This window comes from Lolium perenne, chromosome 6 (genome assembly GCF_019359855.2).
Source record: "Lolium perenne isolate Kyuss_39 chromosome 6, Kyuss_2.0, whole genome shotgun sequence".
In the NCBI taxonomy this organism is placed as follows: Eukaryota; Viridiplantae; Streptophyta; class Magnoliopsida; order Poales; family Poaceae; genus Lolium; species Lolium perenne.
Genome location: NC_067249.2, coordinates 15,774,984 through 15,796,438, shown reverse-complemented (window position 1 = coordinate 15,796,438; position 21,455 = coordinate 15,774,984). Strand labels below are relative to the sequence as shown.

Genomic DNA, 21,455 nt, shown 5'->3' with positions numbered 1-21,455 from the left:
TCATGAAAGAAGAACAATTTCTTTCTCATGATATATTCCAAGACACAATCTTTGTAGTGGGGGGAAGTAAACACAACACCCCATCTATCGTGAATCGTTCTGTCATCCAATAGTCCAAAATATGCACTAGGCGTCCATGAACTCTATTCATGTTTGCCAAGAACTCTCCATGCAGGTGTTCTCTTCCAACCTATTTGAAAGAAACTCGTCTAGCCACTCATACTTCAATAAGCATGGTGCTTTGAACAAGTCACAAAGAGTGTGATAATCACCATTATCATCCTCACGCGCGGAATTCTTGCTTTTATCTCCTAGCGGTTCTTATATTTCATAGAGCATGTCATTACTAGTGAGGATTGTACCTCGGGCGTTGGTACAAATCTATGAAGTCGGACCCATCAATTTTAAGTTTTATTATCATGCACAATAAACCATAATTGATATAAACTAGGGTATGACATAATCTACAAAGATATTTGCAAAGACATTTTAAGACTTAGTTCATAATTTTGTGAGCTCAAGTTTTAATCAATTATTATTAATGAACTCGCACTAGAAACATCATCCCTAAGAATGTTTGAAGTGATTACACGTCCCTTCCTAGTTATACCGCCCCCAATCGTCACGGCCATTGGCATAACTAAAAGGTAGATATTGTTGTATCAATCATATCAACTATATAATTCGTGCTTGACCTTTCAGTCGAGTGTTCGAGGCCATGTCTGTACATGCTAGGCTCGCCATTAACAACCTTGGTGTATTTGCAGGGCAACATGGCTTGCTTGCCACAGTACATGATCGTCAATATGTGTAACACCCATGTGATCACGGCGTGCTTCATAACGAAGAGTCAATCTATCGTGGTGCAACACCAAGGGGTAACACTACTTGGTAATTACATTCGGGGATCATCTTATTTAAAGCTATCGTTGAGGAAACATAACACTAGCAACTAAATAAGATGCTATAGCGGTATCTACATCAAATGTATTAAGTAGCATGTTATGGGTGAATCATCTACGCAACTAGATCTCCATCATGTGCTCTGGCATGGCGGCCACTTCGTGACGCCTCCAGTTGATTGACCATCATGGCGATGGGCTATCACTACAACTTAGTAACAACTAGTAGATAACTACTTTACACCATGACCATAACATGTCACAAGCCCCCTTGCAACACAAAGATAGACGCCTCTACTTTATTACTTGCAAATTTTACTTGGCTTTTAGGGCTTTCGCAAAAGAACGGTTCTTACCTACAAACATCAAACCACAACACCGATTAGACAATCGTCTCTATTACACCCCTTTCGGGGCCCTCCGTTGCAAATGCCATACCGCTAAAGTTTGAGAGACAGACACCCCCAAGCCGCGTATATGGTACAAGACATATGTCAAGTGCGGAACCAGTCTCGCGTAAGTGTACGCGTGAGGTCGGTCGGGGCCGCTTCATCAAACGATGCCGCAGTAATGAACAAGTGCATGTGAGAGGGTAACGATTGTAGAATCGATGCCCGCATGCAGCGCATGCGTTCTAACCGTACGCAGCAGAAAACAAAAAAATTCTAACTAACGCAACCCGGTTGCCCAGATCTATCTAGGAGTAATGCAGTAATGAACATGCATACTACGCATAGATCGGCTCTGATACCACTGTTGCGTGTACGCAGCAGAAAACAAAAAAATTCTAACTAACGCAACCCGGTTGCCCAGATCTATCTAGGAGTAATGCAGTAACAGAGATGTGATATCAGAAACGTACCCTCGTAGACCGATAGCGGTTAACGTCCAATAGAACGTGGTTGATGTAGTCGTACAGGCGACACCGACCTCAAGGTCGTGAAGAAGTCCTCTCGTATGACGTCAAGTGCCCCAAGTGTTGCACCTCGTAGGTCTCGTAGGCTTATGGTGCCCAACGACTCTTCCCACCTCAGATCCAGCTAAGGTTGCGGAAGTAGATCTTCTGGATTCGAATCCCGGCAGCGCTCCCGCGTACCGGGTGGAGTACTCCCTCCGTGCGCAGCTCTTCGAGGAGCCACGGGGTGGAGAGAGAGGGGAGAGGGAGAGGAGGCGCCCCAAGGGGTTGCTCTTGCTCCCAAAAACCTAATTGGGGTGGTGTATCCTCCTCCTCCCAAAACCCACACTATATATAGGGGGAAAGGGGAGGGGGGTTGGCCGGCCAAGGGTGGAACCCTAGCCGCCGCCCCCACCAACCCTAGGGAGGCCGGCTGGGCCCCCATTAGGGTAGCTAGCTGGGCCCCCAAGGGAAACCCTAGGCACCCCACCTAGGAAAACCTAGGGGGTGGCCGGCTGACATAGGTATGCCTAGCAGGTATGCCGAATAAAGTACCTTGGTCTTATTAAGAAGCTTGAGGCCCGTGGACTCGAGGAATTGAAGGCCCATGAAGTCATGAACGTGCGGCTTGAGGAATTTTAGTCAATATAGGAAATATATGTAATATAAGGAAAGGTCTAAACCGACCCGAAATAGAACTCTTTGTACGATACGATATGAGCCTCGGGTTTCTCCTCCTATATAAAGGAGAAGCCAAGGCAGAAAGAGGGGATCGAATTATTGTGTAAACATAGCCACTGTATTTTGTTTCACCGGACGCCTTTGTTCGTCTGAACCTTCGAGATCTACTTGTCCTCTACTTCTTACGAAACCCTAAGTCTACAATCTGTAGGCATTGACAAGTTAAACCCTTGTCAATTGGCGCCGTCTGTGGGGACTAGAGGTCGCAAGGTCCTGATCTCGATGGCATCGTCAACATCGTCGTCAACAGCAAGCAACATCATGGAAGGAGGTAAACAAGTGCAACCCGATCTCGTCGATTTTGTTCCTCACGATCCTGCTTGTATGCATGCATATGCGCATCTGGAGAACTCGACGGAGATGATGTTCGGGAGTTTTCGCTTCCTCGTCGGGAAAGAAGGATCACACCGTCTTTCGGCACCGATTTTTTCGGGACCGTTTGCGGCCAAATCCGACTTCTCGGAATCGTCGGCAACATCTGTTGAGTCAGGCAATGAAGAAGCTTCGCAGCCACGCTGCATCAAACCCGCCCACGGCGGGGCACTCGAGGATCTGTTTGGTGGTATGACTTTCGGGTCGTTCACGGAAACTGACCTATCTCAAGATAGCGACTCGAAGAGCTTCACTAGCTTCGATTCCGTCGACAACAACAACTCCTTCGACAACAAGGTCTTAACCGATCTCTCGGATGGTGTCACCTGCCCTGAGTTCAAGGGAAGGACAACACATCAAATCTGCGTAATCACGGGACAAGGCCGTGAAGTTGATGAGGAATCTGAGTCTTTCGACAATTTGGGCAATCCTTACATTGATCCCGCAGACCTCACGTGCGGAACAGGAAGAAAATACATCGGGCCTGAACCACGAGAAAAGGTGCGCCTACCACAGGAAGCATGGGATAGAGCAGCAAAAGCTATGGATGTCACGGAGCCGATGACTACGCAAGTTTCAGCGGCAGCACTTCAAGCGTATCAATATAAAATCAGCCGCTCCAGGCGCGAATTAGAAAAACTTATAGAAAAACTTGATGCAAGAAAAGCTGCGGCAGATGCTTCTAGCGAGCGCAGAAACAACCTGAGTCGACATTCAGGAAGTTCGGCAAACAACCAAGGAGCTCATCGGGGAAGAGCAAGATCTAGGCTGGCAAATATACCCGAAGGAGAACGGGAAAACTTAATCCAAAACCTCGACATGTCCTTCATGTCAATAGATTCGAGAGGGAACATAATCCTGAAAACGCCAGAGGCAGGATATATGGCGGCACACACTTTCATGCTGGCGTCCAAACCCCAGCCAGGGGACCCCCGATCATCACTGTACCAGATGGCCATGGCAGGAGTCAACGTTATGGGTGCAGCAATAGCAGGGAGAGAAATTGCACCACAACCCGAAGTTTCTCCACATCAAAACAATCCAAGGCAAAATAGTCCTCGACACATCACAGCGGCAGCACGAGACGCTCCAAGAGAGGGCGACGCGAGAAACACAGTGGCTCAAGCTCGAGTCGACAGAGCACACGTGGAAAGGGGTCGTGAAACCAGAACACATGAGCGTCGGCATACACCGGAAGATAATGACGAAGAAATGTGTGGACTCCCTTGCTTTACCCGAAGGGTACGCAAAACTCGAGTGCCCACCAGCTTCAAGTTACCCGATAACTATAAAAAGTTCGACGGGCTGCAAGATCCAGAGGATTGGCTAGTCGATTATCTGGAGACAGTAAAGTTGATGGGTGGAACAAAAGCAATGGCCATGCAAAGCATCCAGGTCCACCTAAGTGGAGCCGCAAGATCCTGGATGAAGAAGCTGCCGAAAAGATCCATAGATAGCTGGGAAAACTTTGAGGATTTGTTCGTAAGAAATTTCAGGTCTACCTGCAAAAAACCAGCATCAATTGAACAGCTAAGAACTTGCAAACAGAAGTCGGATGAATCAATGAGAGCATACATCCAGCGGTGGAGCATCATCAAAAACTCAGCTGAGCATGTGTCCGACGAAAGGGCAATCGACGCGTTCGTTGCTGGTGTACGAAGGAGAGACCTAATCGAAGAATTGGGGAGATCCAACCCCAAGAACAATAGCAGAACTCATGGAAATTGCGAATCGGTGGGCTGACAGAGAAGATGCTGTCCACAATAAGCGGCAAAGGTCACCCGAAGAAGATCGCAATAGAAACAACAATCAAAGCAGGCGACATTATCGCAACTATGCGGAATACGACGGTCCCGGCCAAGTATCGGCTGGCTTCCGAGGAAACAGTGGAGGAAATCATCGAGAGGATTATCACAGGAGCAATGACCAGCGAAGCGATCACAGGGACGCACCAAGTTCCAGCAGACAAAATAATCGACCAAGCTTTCCAAGGCCGTATAATGTATCACCCGAGGATCTGTTGAACGGGCCTTGCCAGATGCACTTCTACATCGACAGTGACGGAAAGAGACAATCAGGTCACCTCCAGAAAGACTGCCGAACTTTTCAAGCTCTGCGACGGGCGACAGAAAGCACACATGCAGAAGCAGTAAACAGAGGATACGTGCAAGGACCAAGGAGCGAAGTACATGTACCTCCGCCGCCACCACCCGCAATTACGAGCGCAAACCAGCATCAACTGCAAATTGCGGGAGCTCCACGCACTAGTGGGAATTTCACAGATACAAGAGGAGCAGTATCGATGATACAGAAGGGCAAATCTTCGAATAGGTCGCATAAGTTAATTTCTCGACAAGTGTATATGGCAGTAACAACACCTCCACCAACCACTGAGTACCTCAATTGGTCGGGACAGCCAATAGGATTCACCATAGAGGACCACCCACCTCAAGTTCCGAGACCAGGGCATTCAGCGATGATATTGCCAGCTGTTATCGAAGGATATGACATCTCCCGTATATTCATAGATGGAGGAAGCAGTTTAAATCTCATATACGCGGACACATTGTGAAAGATGAACATCTCGCTGGCTAACTTGTTACCAACAGATATGCATTTCCATGGCATTGCACCTGAGAAGCGAAATTATCCCCTAGGCAAGATTGCACTCGACGTTCAGTTTGGAACAAGAGAAAATTTCAGAAAGGAGAAGCTGGAGTTTGAAGTCATCGACTGGCCATCGCAATATCACGCCCTCTTGGGACGACCCGCATATGCCAGGTTTATGGCTGTGCCGCATTACACGTATCTATTATGGAGGATCCCTGGACCTAAAGGCCCAATAACAGTCAAAGGAAGTTTCGCTCTGGCGGATAAATGCGACAAGGATTTTCATAAGCTCTCTGAAACATTCGGAATGCAAGCTGAATATGCGGCAGCAAAGTTAACCACTGATCATGATGTGTTACCAGACGGGGGTAGATCCTTGCAGGAGCAAGCTTTCGACACCTCCAAGGACTCAAAAGAAGTACAGATCCACCCGACGGATCCTAAAAAGACGACATCAATAGCCACCAACATGGATGTCGCCTAGGAAAGCGCGCTCATCGAGTTCCTCCGTGAGCACTGGAAAATCTTCGCATGGTGTCCAGCTGACATGCAAGGAGTACCCAGGGAACTTGCCGAGCACGCCCTCAATCTAGACCCGAGAGCTAGACCTATCCGACAACCTTTGCGGCGTTTCTCCAAGCCAAACTGCAAAGCCATGTTATCTGAAATCCATCGACTCGAAGAAGCTGGTTTTATCAAAGAACTGAAGACCGAAGCAACTTGGGTCGCCAACCCAGTGTTGGTCCCGAAGAAAAACACTGAAGTCCTTCGCATGTGCGTCGATTTCACGTGTCTCAACAAACATTGTCCAAAGGATCACTTCCCCCTCCCGAGGATCGATCAAATTATCGACTCCACGGCAGGCTGCGAACGTCTTTCCTTCCTGGACGCGTATTCTGGTTACAATCAGATCCGCTTGAAAGAAGAAGATGAAGTCAAAACAGCTTTCATAACCCCCTATGGCGTATTTTGTAACAAAACAATGTCCTTCGGGTTGAAAAACGCGGGAGCCACATACCAGAGGATGATGCAGAAGTGCCTCGCCACACAGATCGGAAAGAACGTCCAAGTATATATCGACGACATTGTCATTACAACAAAGCATGGGTCGTCTCTCGTTGATGATCTGCGAGAAACTTTTGACAACCTCGATGAGTTCCGTCTGAAGCTGAACCCGACGAAATGTTCCTTTGGTGTTCCTGCGGGAGAACTCCTCGGATACTTGGTGTCAGCCAGGGGGATCGAAGCCAATCCGGAGAAAATACAAGCTATCCTCACGATGAGAAAACCAACCAAGCTCAAAGAGATCCAACAGCTTACAGGGCGAGTAGCAGCGTTGAGCAGATTCGTCGCCAGGTTGGGGGAAAAAGCGTTGCCTTTCTACGCGCTCATCAAACAAGGAAAAAAGTTTGAGTGGAATGAAGAAGTAGACAAAGCTTTTGAACATTTGAAGCGGACTATTTCGACACCACCAGTACTGGTAGCACCACGGGACAAGGAACCCCTCCTATTGTACATTGCGGCCGCACCTCAGGTGGTCAGCACAGTCCTCATCATTGAGCGGGAGGAAGAAGGAAAGATACATGGAGTCCAGCGACCCGTTTATTTTCTCAGCGAGGTTTTATCACCATCAAAACAGAGGTACCCGCATTATCAGAAACTGGCATATTAAGGCACTACTTTTCGGCACATCCGATCGTAGTAGTCAACGAAGCGCCTCTTTCAAACATTTTAAACAATCCAGAAACTACAGGACGTGTCTCCCTTTGGGGAATCGAACTTTCCCCTCGAGACATCACATACGAAAAAAGAAAAGAAATAAAGTCGCAAATTCTGCCGGACTTCATCGCAGAGTGGATGGAACTACAAAATACAGGACCTCCAGATTTGTCGAGTACCTGGAATATGAATTTCGACGGGTCCAAGAGATTAGAAGGAGCTGGAGCAGGTGTAGTACTTGTTTCACCGCAAGGTGATAAGATGAAATATATACTGCGGATGACTTTCCCCAACGCATCAAACAACGAAGCAGAATATGAGGCCCTTATTCACGGGATGAAGATGGCAAAGGCATGCGGCGCTACTCGCCTCAAAATCTTCGGCGACTCTCAGCTTGTCGCACAGCAGGTAATGAACAAGTGTGACGCGGTCAATGACAGCATGATAGCGTACAAAGAGGTGTACAATGAACTCGAAAGAACCTTCGACGGTTGTGAAGTAAATCATGTTAGTAGACTCAGCAACGACGAAGCCGACGTTTTGGCAAACATCGGGTCGCAATGTTTGCCCATACCACCTGGAGTTTTTTGGGAGGAAATAAGCGAGAGATCAACTAAGCCGAAGAAAACGGTATCGAAGCAGTCGAAGAAAAAGGATAAATCCAAGAAAGGCTCGGGGGCTGCTGCAGCCCCAGAATCTCATGTCTCTGATGAAGAGGAAGAACCAGAAGAAGTCATGATGATAGAAATACCATGGATACAATCATACTTGGCATACATCACGAAGAAAGAAATACCTGAGGATCCAGTGGAGGCACGAAAAGTCATCCGACGATATAAGGCATTTACTGTCATCAAAGGAGAACTATACAAACGAAGCATATCAGGTGTGCTGCAGAGGTGTGTTACACCCGAAGAAGGACGCACTATATTGAAGGATATACACGGAGGCATATGTGGCCACCACGCAAGCAGCCGAGCAATCGCAGCCAAAGCCTTTCGAGCTGGGTTCTACTGGTTATCAGCAATAGAGGATGCGAAGGAAATTGTACGCACTTGTGAAGCTTGTCAAAGATTCACGTCGAAACCTCACTCTCCAGCCGCAGAATGAATGCCAATACCTTTGGCATGGCCTTTTGCTCAATGGGGACTCGACATGGTGGGAAAATTGCATAAATCTTGGCCTGGAGGACACGTCTACCTGTTGGTAGCAGTCGATAAATTCACCAAGTGGATCGAAGCAGTACCAGTAACTTCGGCAGACACAGTATCAGCAGTCAACTTCGTCAAAGGGATAGTTTTTCGGTTCGGCGTCCCTAACAGCATAGTTACGGACAACGGCAGCAATTTCACCTCCCGAGAATTCAAGGACTACTGTGAAGGGGTAGGCATCAAGTTGCAGTTTGCGTCTGTGGCACACCCGCAAACCAATGGCCAAGTTGAAAAAGCAAACGGCCTCATATGCAATGGTATCAAGAAGCGTCTGCTGACACCACTCGAAAAAGCAAAACACGCCTGGGTCGACGAATTACCCTCCGTGTTGTGGAGCTTACGAACGACACCAAACGCAGCAACCCAAGAAACCCTGTTTTTCCTAGTCCACGGCGCTGAAGCAGTACTTCCAATGAAAATAGAACACAATTCTCCCAGAGTCGTAGAGTATGATGAGAAGATCTCGCAGAAAGCACTCGAAGATGATGTTGATGCAGTCGACGAAGCAAGAGATGTGGTGCTATCAAGAGTAAGCGCGTACTAGCAAAACCTCAAGAACTACCATAGTCGCCGTTTGCGGCCCAGATCCTTCGAAGTTGGCGACCTAGTTCTTCGGCTCAAACAGGACAGCCATGAGAAGTTGGAGTCACCATGGGTGGGACCTTACATCGTCACAGAGGTAATCCCAGGAGGAGCTTATCGACTCAAAGACAAGAAAACCGGCAAGGATGAAGGAAACCCGTGGAATGTCGTACACTTGCGACGTTTCTACACATAGAAGGAAGCAGTCGAAAGATTCATGTCAACATACAATGTATCTGAATAGCTCGCAAGTTTTCAGACGCACTCTTTTCCTTTCAGGGTACCGAGTGGGACTGAAAGGTTTTTAACGAGGCGGGCTTGCGATGCTGCAATATATCATGATGAATAAAAAATAGTGATGGAAAACTCTCTTCTTTTTACCCTGTTGCAAGCACTCGGGGGCTCAACCCGCAAAAATCAATATAGTCGACTTGACAGAGCAAAACAATATATTCGCCTTGCCTCTACACAGAATCTCGCGAGCAAACCCTTGCCACCCGACACTCGGGGGCTGGAATTACAGAACAAAGCAAAAAAAATGGACATACAAATTCGCCTTGATTACACAAAAATCTCGCGACATACATCGACAACATAGTTACACCTTTTTCGGGTTCACCAAACCTAATATGGTAGAAGTATGCGTTTTGGATTAATATAAGCCTCACGCTTAAAAATCAATATAGACATTAAGAAAAGTTACAGCAAGACATATACAAAGGGAGCATTACATTACGGACCCCTGATAAAATCATCATCCATCTGAAGTATTTTGTCAACTATTAGTTCGGCAGGTCCCTGCACGGCCTCAATATAGCAGTCAATGTTGATTCTTCTCTTCGAGCACTTCAGAAGAACTCTGTTCACGACTTCGCCAAAATCAATCTTCGAGCTGCATATCTTAACCCAGATAAGTGCAAGCTTGGCTCCAGCGACCATCTGTTTCCTTACCAAATTTCGGACATCTTCGGCACTCTTGAAAAGATCCAACAGTTCAGAAAGATCAGAAGGTTTTGGCGATTGCGAGGAAACATGGTCCTATAAACCATGCTCAGCGCATCATAGCAACGGTCGACAAAACTTCGAGTCTGGGTAACGCGATCTTGAAACTTCACAACTGCGCGGCAGTGCACCTCGCCAGCCCAAAAATCTTCGCCATGATCGGAGGCGTGTCGCCGAAGAATCTCAACCCGTTTATTTACCCTAGCAATCTCTTCGGTAGTATCCAGTGAAACACCTACTCAAGGAAGGCAAGCGTCGGGATCAGTACAAAACAAGGAAAAATACTTACACCAAGACTTGGGAAAAAGGAACATACAAGCCATGTCGCGACCCGCAGAAGCCATAAGCTCAATGATATAATCTTCGCGCGCTACATCTCGGGCAACTTCCAAAGTGGCGGCTTGCTCAAATTTCGCGGATTCACGCGATTGCAACAGAGCAGCTTGCTCGTTTTCAGAAGATTTTTTGGCTCGCTCCAATGCAGTTAAAGTTTGTTGTTTAAGCAATTGCAGCTGCTGTCGTAATTCTCCCACCTCCTTTGGCAACAGATCAGGTGTCGAAGATGCGGTCGGCATACCATAGTTGGAAGGTTTCAAGGATTGAGAAATAGCAGGAGATGCGGAAGATGGACCCGTTTCGATATAGTTATCAAAAATCAACTGAAAAATGAAAAAACTAAGTCAGATAGCTGTGCAAGTCGAAATTTTTCATTCATCGACAGGACATACTACAAGGATAAGTTCAAAAGGTAGGCAGCCAACAAAGGCGCTTACAATGTTGTCGGCAAAAGTCAAAAGAAAATATCTACAAGGGGTACAAGTTCATCTACTTACCTCCGGTTGAGCATTCCTAGTAGTTGATGAAAACGACGGGTCGAGGAAGGCAAGGAGTTTCTTCGAGTAAGCCTTCGCACTCTTCAGAAGAGTAGTCCAGCTATTCTTGTTTAAACCTCGCACAGCTGCAGCCTTGGCCTAGTCGACCTTTTTGCCACTGGCCATTACTAAGGCAATCGTGCCCTCAACACCAATCTTTAAACTTGCGTGGCGGTGCGCTAGCATGGGGTCCTCCTTATCGAGAAAGCTTTTGGCCAGAGGCTCAAATTTTTCGGGAACTGCAGCCTTCGGGAAAAGATGCGGGAAGATACGCTCTAGCGCAGCCCGCCCATACTTCAGGCAGTCACGCGCCAAGCTGCAATTCATCTCCAGCACAGAGAGAGCATCCAGGAGGGCATCCTCGTCAGTCCCCTGATTTTGGGTGTACATCTCCCCAATCTTCTCTGCTAAAGAGAAGTCGAAGGAATATCAATACAATTATGCTGACAATATAGGAAAAAGGGGAAAGGAACAAGAAAGGAATAATTACTTAAAAATCTATTGGATTGAGTCTCGAGGCAAGCTACAACAGCTGATTCTCGTCGGGAGATTTGCTCCTCCTTTTTACTCAAGGCTGCTTCTACATCATTTAGCCTGACCCGAAGATCATCAGCAGTTGCAGCTTTAGCTTTGGCAGCTTCAATTTTGGCTTCGGCATCACGACGGGCTTTGTCACTAGCTTCAAGCCGTTGTTCCAGATCCCTGTTGTGCTCCTGGACACGAAGCAATTCTCCTGGAAGGAACATTAAGTTAGTACAAGACAAGCCAAGAAAAAGGTTCAGAACCCGAAGAGATCTTACCTCTCAAGGTCTCGACCTCAATACAGTACCCGGCGAAGCGGGTGCCCAACTCGATCATTTCCTTAACGGTAGGCTACAAAACAGTCGGGTCGGGTCAGCAAGATAGTATTATTCGAGTAAATATGGAAGACAAAGAGAGGAAAGCTCACATCATCGAGAAGGGAAGGCAACGAACTCCCAGAAGCAATTACCCCCGGCGCAGGGACACATATTCTAGGTTTTTTCTTCGGGACTCGGGGGCTTCGAGGAGGAGCGGCAGTTTCGGGAAGAGCCGTTGGCCCTTCGGAGATGACCAACGTATGTGATGTGCTCGTGATTGCTGGCTCAGAAACATTGACTTCAAGATGTTCCTCCTCGTCCCTATCAATATACAAAATAGTACGGCATAAGAACAAAACAGAGTCAAAATATTCGGGTAAAGGCAAAAAAGCAAAAACACTTACGAGCTCACAGTAGCAGCAGCTCCAAAAGGATCGAAGTCTGGCGCGGTTTCTTCGGCAACAGGTTCCGAAAATTTCGATTCGCCAGAATCTTCATCAGATCTTTTTCTTTTGTGCCCTTCGGAAGAGGCAGCAGAAGGAATGGAATGCGTGAAGGAAGAATCGGAGGCACCTGCGGACTCGGTGAGCTTGTCGGATAAACCCGCACTTTTCTCAGTACCTGCGGGTTCGGCGGCGCGTGTCGAAGCATCTTGTGACTCATCATCTATGATGAATCGTTGGACTACCTCTCCATCTTCGGGGAGAGGGGGAAATTGTGAAAGGGTTTGATGGTTCTACACAAAAAAGTGTGAGTTAGCAGAAAAGGACTAGACAAGAAAGTTCAAGACAATAAAAGATTTGACAAGGGTACTTAAAGAAGGAAGGGGGTGAGCAGCGCTGAAGGGCTCCACTCGACAAGTTGTAGGAACAATGTCGTTCTTCGTGAGGGAGGTAAACCGGCGAACCAGCTTTTCGAGTTCCCCCAGAGGAAGGTCGGCAGAAATCCGGGCAGAATCGCCAGCACCGGAGTACATCCAAACACTACAGGAAATCCGGTCTATTGCAACAAAATTTATTGCAACGCCAAGCTTTTGTTGCAATAATTTGCAGTATTACCACAAAGTTTGGTTTTGTGGTAATAGGAGCGATTATTACCACAATTTTCACAGCGTTGCGCTAACCCATCAAATTGTTGCTGTAGAGGCTAGTTAGTGCAACGAAATGACAGTTCGTGGCAAGAGTCTAGATATATTGTCACAAATTTTCCCCATTGCCATAAGGTCTTTTTTTGTGGCACTAGAACATAGTTATTGCAACAAAACAACAATTCGATGCAATATTCTAGATATATCGCCACAATTTTTCCCCATTGCTAGAAAGTCTTTCTTTGTGGCAATAGAAAACAGATATTGCACCAAAATTCCTATTTGTGGAAATTGTCTAGATATATTGCCACAATTTAATTACATTGCCAGAAGGTCCTCCCTTTGTGGCAATAGAAATTAAATATTGCAACTAAATTTCTATTTGTGGCAAGTGTCTAGATATGTTGCCACGAATTCATTCCATTGCGAGAAGTACTTTAGTTGTGGCAATATAAAATAGATATTGCAACAGAAAATATAGGTGTGGTAATATTCCACATGTACCACCACAATAGTTTATTTTTTTGATATTGGATATATTATTGCAACGTTTTTAGAAGGCCCACACGTCAACCCGGATTAATGTTATTCCCTCCATTCCTTGATATAGGGTGTATATTTTTCGTTGAAAGAAGTCAAAATATAATGTGTATAGCGATTTCTAGACAAGTTTACCCCTCGATGCAAATGCCTTGCTGAAGGCAAAATCCTGGTTTAGAGGAGCCTAGTGATTGGGTAGGAGTTATTAGCCTAGCTGCCTCGCCTCAACCGAGAAATAAAAGATGAGAAAAAGGAGGCACCAGGCTCCACGTATGTAGCATAGAATCAGGAGACTTTTTCCCAAAACAAGCAACTTGCATTTAGGAATACTACTTGCTCCTGATACCTTAGATTAGGGAGCGGATATTAATCCGGGGAGATTAAGGCATAGAGAGGTTTATGAAATTTGTTACCCACCTTTATTTGGTAGGTATTCATATAAGAGAACTAGTAACGACCTCCAAGATTTTCGTGGGCGTGAGGATGCCAAGATTTCCCTATTTTTTCTACTAATCTAATCTCACGTCGATCACGGAGGGGTACAAACGTCCAATAGCAACGAAATTTGCCTGCGTTAATATTCATGCAAGAAAACTATACACCCTATACGAAGGAATGATCTTTTTAGTTTTATGTTGGCAACTAGAACGATTTTTTTGTGGGGTACTGTTTAGGGCGGCAATAGAAACCAATTAAAAAAATCGACGTACGTAGCATAGAACCAGACTTTTTTCCAAAACACGTACTCCCTCCACACCGGTTTATTGGGCTTATTAGAGCCAGCGTTGTGACCTAGGTAATCACTGATTAGGTAATGTTAATCATTTAGAAATGATGGTAACAATGCCTTTTGTATCCATCCATGCAGTAGTTAAGGTGAGAAGGGAAAAGAGCGGGGTTAGGCCAACGTCCCGGCGGAAAATGAGCGCATGCATTGGCGTTCTTAATTGCCGCCTCTAAATTAAGTGCATGCATTGGATGGATACTTTTGTTTTGCATGCAAGGGATGCGGGATTACAGGAATTAATTAATCTCGAAGGAACGGTTTTTATAGTTTTTTGTTGGCAACTAGAACGATTTTTTTTTGTGGTGTACTGCTTAGGGCGGTAACACAAAGCAATAAAAAAATCGACTTCCACGTATGTTGAACTCACGATCTAACCTGCAAAGGATAGAGCACAAACCATTCAGCTACAGAAGCTTTGCTGTCAAACTGTAGCTAGCTAACGCTTAAGACCTGAGCAAGAACCATTTTATTTTCTGTAACGTAACATGCAGCTGACTTTGTTGTCAAACTTTGGGTTTGCAATACAATAAATTCATGCTCTGATGCTGGTAACCAAAGATAAACCTGTACAACATTACCAGATTATGAATTGATGTACAAAATATATGCTACTTTAGCTGCAAGGAAATACATGAATCAAGATAAGTGAATAAACCCGGCTAAGGACACATATTTACTCAGCTGGACAAAAATATAAGCTAACAGCCCAGCTCCAAATTAAGTACACCTCCTGGTTCCTCTTTGAAAATCATTAAATCTGAATTAATCAACAAGGCATCAAGAAGGCTCCCGGGATCTTGACGGAGATGATGGACTGGGAGAGGAGGGCGTCAACAAAGCATGGAGTTGCATTGCTTGAATCTGAATTAATCAACAAGGCATCAAGAAGGCTCCCGGGATCTTGACGGAGATGATGGACTGGGAGAGGAGGGTGTCAACAAAGCATGGAGTTGCATTGCTTGCTAGGGAGCTTAATGTTTTTAGAGCTCTTTTTTTTTGAGAAACACAGTACAAACGCAGACGCTCACATACACGCGCATACACTCACCCCTATGAACGCACACACGCACTCCCTACCCCTATGAGCACCTCCGGAAGACTGAGTCGACGGATTGGATCTTGAAATTGACGAAGTCACCTCAGACGCCTCGCTGTCGACGGGAACGTCGCCTCCCACTGAATGAATATTCACCTTTATAAGACACACAGATGTCAAACCTGGGGTTTGAACTCTGGTGGGCTGGGGATAGAACCATCCTCCTAACCACCCAACCTCAGGTTGGTTCTCGTTTTTAGAGCTCTTAGGCATGTTAGGTTATGAAATCAACGACAATGTACTGCAAGACTCCAAGATCTAGATCCCAAGAGATTCCCTCACTTAGAGAAGAAACGGTTTGGTGGAAGTGTAGATCTAGATCTCCTCTCTCAAATCCTCAAATATGAGCAAGAACGGTTGGAGGAATCAAGGGAGAGAGCAACTTCTTCAAATGCAACAATGGAGGTGAGAGAAAGGGGAAGAAGTCACTTGCTCTAGGTGGAAGAAGGGGTTATTTATAGCTAGGGAGCAAATATACCCGTTGGGGGAAAAAGACAAGGAAACGCGCAGTAAAAAAGGCAGAAAAACAGCCCCAGGCCGGCGGCCCAGCCGGCTGACCGGATGCTGGGCCGGGGAGGCCGGCCAGCCATCCGGCCCAGCCGGGCCACCGACCGGATGGGGAGGAGGCCGCGCAGGGGCGGCAGATAGCCAGCGCGCGCGGGAGCAGGCCGCGCCGGGTGGCCGCGGGCGAAGAAGGCCCGGCCCGGCCGGGAGGCCGGTCGGCCGAGAGGGAGCCGGGTGGGCCGGCGGCAACCGGGCCCGTGGCCGGACCGGACCGGGGCCGCCTCGATGCCGCCCGGTCGGCGTCAGCGCCGGGCCGGTTTCGGCCGGGCGGGCCGGCGTGTGGGCCGGCAGGCCGGTCGGTCGGTCGGCCGGCCGCCCCTCCCCCTTTTTTCTTTTCTTTTTATTCTTTTCTCCTTTTTCCTTTTTCTTTAATAACTAGAGCTCCCGAACTCCGATTTGAATGAAACCAATTTCGTTTGGAAGATAACGACAAATGCTATCCTATAAAAAAGTGCAAACTCAAGAATCTGTAGGAGGGGATTTTATCATGAATATAAAAGGGTAGAACCTTATATCATGAATAACCGGTAAAATCACCCAACCTCGAAAACGCAATAGAAGATGCAATAAGGATATGCAAAGTATGCAAAGGATTGAGCTCCCTAGGACGATGTGATCAAGTTACTCAACCGAAAGCCCCTCTTAATAGTGCGGCTATCTATCCTATAATCCGGTCTCCCAACATCCACCTTGAGACCGGTAAAAGGAAAACCTAGCAAGGCCATACCTTTGCCTTGCGCATCCCGCTTGATCTTGATGATAACTCTTCAAGCTTCACTCAAGCCGGAATGCCTCACTTGACCAATGTTGCTTCGTGAAGGCTCACAAATGCTCCCCCATACACCATGATGGGAAAGCTCAATTGATGCACATCTTCACATGTCCATTATCACCAAATGGACGGCAAGCTTCAAGCATGTGATCCGCTTGAGATGCTCATCTTGAACTTGCCCGACTTAACCTTGTACCTTCTCATATTCTCATAAGATAGAGCATGGCTAATATTGAGTTCCACATAAGAACTCCATCTTCATTTCTTCTTCTTGATCATATCACATATGTATCTTCAAACCGATGATCTTGATGCCAATACACAAGGTATACCTTTATCTTCATGGCATCCATACTTGAATCCAACACATGGAGAGCAAGTAGTACCTATGGAATATTCCTTCGTATAAACTCAATGAAAACATTAGTCCATAGGAGTTGTCATTAATTACCAAAACCACACATAGGGGCAATGTACCCTTACACTCTTTACTTCCAAATAGTTCCGAGCGACTCGAGTAACAGGGGCAAATTATTTCGACAGGGCCAAGGCGAAGGTCCTCTGAAGAAGCCCGCACCTCCAAGGGGAGCGGTGGCGACGAAAGCGGCCGAAGCTAAGAAAGGCCACAGAGCATGAAGCGGCAAAGGCGACCGAGGCAAAGAAGTCCATGGACACGGAATTGATGAGGGCGGCTAAGGCCAAGAAATACGCGGACGCGAAATCTGCGAAGGCCGCTGAGGCAAAGAAGGCCGCAAAGGCGAAGTGAAAGGGCTTCGAAGCCATGAACCTTCTACATGTTTTTCAAATGATTTAAAATCTTACTTCAAACTTGGTCTTGCTAACCTAAGTGTGCATCAAGAAACACATGATCTTGGACACCTGGTCGAGTTGAATCAGGACTACGGGACTGAGGCGCCGCCAACACCATGATTTCCCACCGTCCGCTCCATGCCATCCCCAAGACCAAAGAGTGAGACCACCACAACCAACACGTTGCCCGCCGTAGAGCCACATCTGTAGTCCACCCTCCGAGGCTGCCGCCTAGAGTTCCGAGGGCAGCGCGGGCAGCTAGGGTTCGTCCCAGTCATCACCCGCGGGGGACGGCTGGAGCGAGCGAAGCGTTTTTCTCAATTCCTAATGCTCTAAAATATTATTTTTAGCAGCATATATATTTCATATTGCTCTGAAATATTATTTTTCTAATTTATTTAATTATTGTAAACATTCCCTCCAAAAGAATTACTTTCCCACCACCTAATTAGCGTACAATATTGTAGTTTGTGCCAAAAAAATTGGCCTCCCGCTAAACGTCTAATTATTCTCCGTCCGAATATTTTGTTCCCACCAAAAAATAGCCTATTTAACCTTCCCGGTAAACGTACTCCCGATTAGTACTCTAAACCAAATCACGGCGTCATCACGGTGGCGATTGGATCTGAGCTCCGTGCTCCGGCGTCATCGCGGCGTCAACACATAGAAGCACGCCGGAGTCAACAACACAGAGGTTATTTTTCCCAATCTCCCAATCCCCTCCCATTGTAGAACCACATTGGCGATAGATTTAGCCGCACCAAGGAAGTGGAATGAGCCCGTCCCAATCTCCCAATCCCCTCCCAATCTCCCAATCAACACATCTGATTGATTTAGCCGCACCAAGAAAGAGGAATGAGAGTTGAGATGTGTGGTCTTGGCCTATTGGGTCTGGACCGAGTGAGAAGCTGGTGCGGGAGGTCGGCGACTGGCCGGAGCGCCGTCGACTCGAGCTGTACATCAGCTGCATCTCGCGCTGCCACTCTGTACATCTTGATTCATCTATTAGTACTGTGTGCGTGATTACATTAAAAAATCTAGTCTTACAAGTAAATCCAGTCTGACTAATTGTACGATTGATGAATGCTTGTACTGGATTCTTTTCTGATTGGTGAATCATTGTATTAGATGCTCAACATGGATAGTTGTATGTGGTTTATTCTCATCTGAACTGAAATAATGTTCATCTGAACTGAAGCACCTTCAGTATTCATCTAATATTTTTTTTGTCATTACAAGTTCAGCATATGTTCGCACATAACAAGGTCATTGTTCTGGAAGATGCATCATCTGAAGTTTTATGATTAAAAAATAAGCTAATCCCAGTTAATACAACTATAATTAGAATCAAATGTATGAAACCGTCTTTGTGTCTCATGCAAAGTTTTGTTTCTTCAACATCTTAATTGTAGACAATTTTTTAAAATGGAATGACTGCATGGATACACAATATTTATCATGGATATACTGCTGTCGTTTCACTTGTCGCACTTAATTCTCCATTGAAATATACATTGTGTTGTTCTTATAGGTTTCAAGGTATGATATACTGAGGTGTTAGGTGTGTTTCAACATGACACTATCCAGCTGCTTGTGCTTGCCTTCACAAATGCGATCGTACTATGGAACTCTGAATAGTTTTATCATCTATTTGACTAAAGCAATGTTAGGATGCCTTAAATAACTGAATCATTTTCTCCTTTTTGGTTCTTCTTAAAACATGATACTGAAATTTCAGTGCTCCTTTTTGGTTCTCCTTGAAAGCTGATACTTGCATGCAGACATGGTTTAAGCCATTCATTACTTAATAGATTCTGTCCTATCTGAAACCAAAAAAATTAGCTAATCCTAATTCATACAATAGCAATTTCAACTGAGTGAACTTGTCTTTTAAAAGTCTAATTTGCAGTCTAAAACATATAGCCATGAACTTAACTGAACTTGTTGCTTAAAAGTCTGAAACATCACAGAGAAAGTCTGAAACAGCGGTGATCTGTACGTAGGTTTTTCCAGAGTTAAAACTAGATTTCTTTTTAATACATTTTCGTGCTATCTATCCTTTTGTCTTTTTTTTCTATCAGATTAAGCTTGGACTTCGAAACTATTCAATTATAGTGTCGATTGTTAGAGCTGATATGTATTGTTCAATGTTCTGGCACCCCATGTCTTATTCAACTGAATCTCAGTAGCGGAATCTAAGAACACCTAACTGTATGCACCTAGAACTCTTGCAACAAAAAAAATATGCATACTCCATTGAAGCCTTGACTTTCAACAAGTTTTTTGCTGTAACATTTATGCATGTTTAGCTTCTTCTACTTCTGTTTAAAAGATTGTTTCCAAGATATTGAAGGGCTGAAGTATGCATGCTTTACGTTTTGTGCTTTCTTCTGAATCTGACTCAAATTCTGATCTTACGTACTCAAGGGCACAAGGATGAATTCAACGGAGGGATGCTGCTGGTACACAACATGTTTACTTCTTCATCACCTATCTGAATGGTGCACATCAAATATGGTTTCCTAATGCTATGTCCCTAGATTGTTTTTGTGTGCAGTAAGGACATGCTAAGTCCCTTGATTTGCACCTACATTTACCTTTACACAAACATGATTTAATATGGCATGAAAAACATTTAAGTAGGTATTTTTCTCTTCATATTCAGTTGGCTAATTTTTGTTTCTTCATTCTTCTGATTGCAGGACCCAAAGAAGATTTAGCTGGACAGGGTAGAAGTAATGGCAAAACACACGTACTTTAGAGATTTCAACTACCGCGTTACCAATGGACTGAACTATGCAAGATTGCTACATTTTACTTGAGTTGCATTTGATGGATATTTGCTATGACAATTATGATTTGTATGAACTTACATATTATACGTGTATGGTTTTGAATTTTGTAATTAAATGGCTGTATTATTTTTATGCTTCCGATAAGCTATTGCCACAGCTCACTTTCCGTTGCCTTAGGCAACACGAAAAATATACTGTTGCGTCAAATCCTAGTCGCACTACATGCTTTGTTGTGCTAGGATGTAGCAACAAAAAACTTTATATTGTTGCAATATCTTGTCACCACAATTTTTCTGCATGTTGTGATAACTGTTTGGCACAGGGAATAACTTTGTTGAAATAGAGTATCGCCACAAAAACTTCAAATTGTGGCAGTAGCTTCTTGCTACGAAAAGTTCACATTGTCGCGGTAGCTTTCTGCAACAAAAAAATTTCCCGTTGCGATAAGTATTTGGCGCCACATAGATTTTGTTGAAATAGAGTATTGCCACGAAATGTCAACTTGTCGCAATACCTTCCTGCCACAATAAAAGTGACCGTTGCCATACCTATTTATTGCCACGAGTAGAATATTTGTCGCCATAAACTAATACCACGAGCGTAGCGGTCCGTGGTAAATGGCTAATGCCACAAACTAGGCGATGTTGCCATAGGTTATTGCCACAAGTATCTATCACCACAAACTAGCAAACGCCACAACTTGGTTGCATGTTGCGTTAAGCTATCTCGACAAACCAAATTGTGGAGATAAGTGAGTGTTGCCACAGAAAAATATGTGGCAACTTCCCACATGGTTGTTGCAATAGAGCGCCTTGTTGCCACGATTACGTTTTCGTTGCAATAGGCTATTACCATACGTGTAATTGCAACGCTTGCCAACGAACGCCATTTCGTGGCAATAGGTGCATATTGCCACAAAATGGCATCTATCGCGACAATATTTTTTGTTGCAATAGACCCGATTCCTTGTAGTGAAAGAGGAGTCGCGTGATACGTCTCCAACGTATCTATAATTTCTGATGTTCCATGCTAGTTTTATGACAATACCTACATGTTTTGCTCGCACTTTATAATGTTTTTATGCGTTTTCCGGAACTAACCTATTAACAAGATGCCGAAGTGTCAGTTCCTGTTTTCTGTTGTTTTTGGTTCCAGAAAGGCTGTTCGGGCAATATTCTCGGAATTCGACGAAACAAAGACCCAGTATCTTATTTTTCCCGGAAGACCCCAGAACACCGAAGGAGAGTCGGAGGCGGGCC

The 21,455-nt window shown here is 45.4% G+C and overlaps 1 long non-coding RNA gene and 1 pseudogene across 2 annotated transcripts; both read left to right on the top strand.

The window, feature by feature from the left end:
• LOC127310738 (F-box/kelch-repeat protein At3g23880-like) overlaps positions 1–21,455 on the top strand; it is a 64,476-nt pseudogene that overhangs the window by 6,589 nt on the left and 36,432 nt on the right.
• On the top strand, positions 17,919–20,332 carry LOC127308769 (uncharacterized). 2 transcript variants are annotated; one of them, XR_007856747.2, is made up of 3 exons: positions 17,919–18,095; positions 19,829–19,957; positions 20,104–20,332. It is a non-coding gene; the product is annotated as an uncharacterized lncRNA (long non-coding RNA). The 2 variants fall into 2 exon arrangements; XR_007856748.2 differs by having other exon boundaries at positions 17,921–18,095; positions 19,829–19,902.